Below are 2,471 nucleotides of genomic sequence, written 5' to 3'. Positions count from 1 at the left end.
TATATACCTGGCACTCCATACAGTCTCCCACGTGTGTGCAGGGGCCCAAGCACTGAGGCCATCTTTTGGTGCTTTCCCAGGTGCACTGGCAGGGAGCTGGATCAGAAGTGGAGCAGCTGGGACTGCAGGTGGTGCTTATGTGGGATGCTGGTACCGCAGACGGTGGCTTAACCCGCACATCACAGCGCTGGCCCCTGTGCACTTTCTCAAGTTCTCTTTCCTGGGGAAACATCAAAAAGGAAGACTAACCACTGGCTGTTTTTCTCCTGGTGACTGAAATGAAACAATTATGTGCAGCTGGTTTTCGGGTCCTTTGTGACTCCCCCAGGGCTGCAGGAGGCTTGGGAAGTCATCGGGGGAAGGGGAACTGGGCTGGAGCATACACAGCTGATTTCAGATGTCCCTGTGCACTGGTGACCCCAGCATTGTGAAGCTCTGGATGCAAGCTTCCGTCTTCCTACCGCACATCTTCCGGAGATATCAGCCTTGGTCGGTGTCGGACCAAAGCAGGTGGACTGCCTTCGGCTGGCAGCGTGGCTCCCACCTTCTGGGGGTAGGAGCATCGGTTGAGGACAGCATCAGGGCTTAGTGACAAAGCTCTCACAAGACCCTGAGTACAGAACGCATTTAGCAACTGCTTGGTGGTTATAGAATCCTGGTGACAAATGCAGCCGACAGGGAGGAGCTGGTGAGGGAGTGGAGAGTCGGATTTGTAGACTGTGGGTGGGAACCAGGACTCATTGCCCAAAGCTCGTGGGAGCCAAGAGCCTCCAGTCGGAGAAGGAGAAAGCCTGGTGGTGCATTGGCAGGAACACGTGTGCTACCCGTTGTGACTTCACACCCTGCCTCGGGCAAGTGGCAATGATTGAACAACTTAACTCTCAGCTGGAACTTGAGGCTGATAGCGTGTACCTTGGCAGGTTTCTGAGAGGCCTGAGTTGCCTGAGCCTCTGGAGTGCCTGCAGGGAGGGCTGGGGCTGAGAGCCCCGGCCGAGTGGTTGACATGCTTGCGCTTGCTCGCTCGCTCTCTCTCCTTTCTCTCTCTCTCTCTCTTTTACTAAATTTTAAAAACTGTTTTATCACCAGCGTTTATGAAAGCAGACATAGGGAAAGAACCAGGTCTGGGGACACATGCGTGGTCTTAATACAGCAAATGTCTATCCTGTCCTTACCATGTGCGCTTTTTCAATTCTTGTGTGCAATAAAGGGTTCTCCTTGTTTACTTCTTGGGGTCCTTATGACGACTCTGGGGAGTTCGGGATAACTTCGAGCTCCAGTTTGCAAATAAGGAACTGAGGCCAGAGGCCCTCCGCTTGCAGGGACGCTAGAAGTGGAAGCTGGATTTTTTTTCTGGTGCCAAATCCTTTGCTAGTTCTTCCACTCCAGCTTCCAGCCCTGTGCGAGAAAGCACCTGTGTTGTACACAGCCAAGGCACAGGCAAGTCCCATCTCCCCTCCTCTGCTTGTAAAGCTCCTTAAAATTTTGTAAAAGTTTAAATTTCTAATGCTGGACGCATAACTTCGAGGCTGCCTGTGGGTTTAATTTCTTCAGTGATTACAGTTCTTTAAGTTAGGGCTGTATCTGATTATCCTGGTGTGCCCAGTGTCTGGCACACAGTAGGTGCTCAGTGCAGGTTTGTAGCCTTGTTGGAGGTGAGAGTGGGAATGCAGCAGAGTCAAAAGCTTCCTTTAATTAAAGCAAAAGAGAACTAAAAGCATTGTTGGGCCTATTGTTTTGCAGCCAGCATGGGGGCTAACAAGACAGGAAGCATTCATCTGAGAGTAATCTGAGTTGCTCACCCCACTGAGAGTGTTAATTATGTTTTTAAAAGGAGGCAGGAGCCTGGCTGCTTTGGCACAAAGCCCGGAGGACAGGGAAGGCCCAGGGAAGCAAGGCTAAGTCCTTCTCCCTCGCACCCCTCTGTTGTGGGGATTGATGCTGCAGGTACCCGCCCTGCTGAAGCCTGTTTTTTTTTTTTTTTCCATTGTTCATCTGACATTCAAATTTTTTTTCCTAAAGAAACCTTTTATTTAATTAATACAAATTTCATAAGTACAACTTGAGGAATATAGTGATTCTTCCCACCGTACCCACCCTCCCACCCCATTCCCAGTCCCATTCTCTATTAAGATTCATTTTGATCTAACTTTATACACAGAAGACCAACTATATACTAAGTAAAGATTTCAATAACTTGCACACACACACACATACACACAATATAAAAAACTGTTTAAGAAGAAGTTTTGCAGTTAATTCTCGTAGTACAACTCATCGAGGACAGAGGTCCTGCATGGGGAGTTAGTGCACAGTGACTCCTGTTGTCAGTCTGACTATTAACACTCTTATATATGATGTCAGTGATCACCGGAGGCTCTTGACATGAGCTGCCAAGTCTGTGGAACCTTTCGAGTCCACAAACTCCATCAGTATTTAGACAGGGCCATAAGCAAAGTGGAAGTTCTCTCCTC

General features: G+C 49.0%; 1 non-coding gene across 1 annotated transcript; it reads right to left on the bottom strand.

The window, feature by feature from the left end:
- Nucleotides 1-1,074: 1,074 nt before the first annotated feature.
- On the bottom strand, nucleotides 1,075-1,189 carry LOC133767363 (small nucleolar RNA SNORA72). The gene has a single exon (XR_009866850.1). It is a non-coding gene; the product is annotated as a small nucleolar RNA SNORA72 (small nucleolar RNA).
- Nucleotides 1,190-2,471: the final 1,282 nt, after the last annotated feature.

Source organism: Lepus europaeus, chromosome 9 (genome assembly GCF_033115175.1).
Source record: "Lepus europaeus isolate LE1 chromosome 9, mLepTim1.pri, whole genome shotgun sequence".
Taxonomy (NCBI): Eukaryota; Metazoa; Chordata; class Mammalia; order Lagomorpha; family Leporidae; genus Lepus; species Lepus europaeus.
Note: the sequence above shows the minus strand (reverse complement) of the source record. Positions and strands in the feature narration are given on the sequence as shown.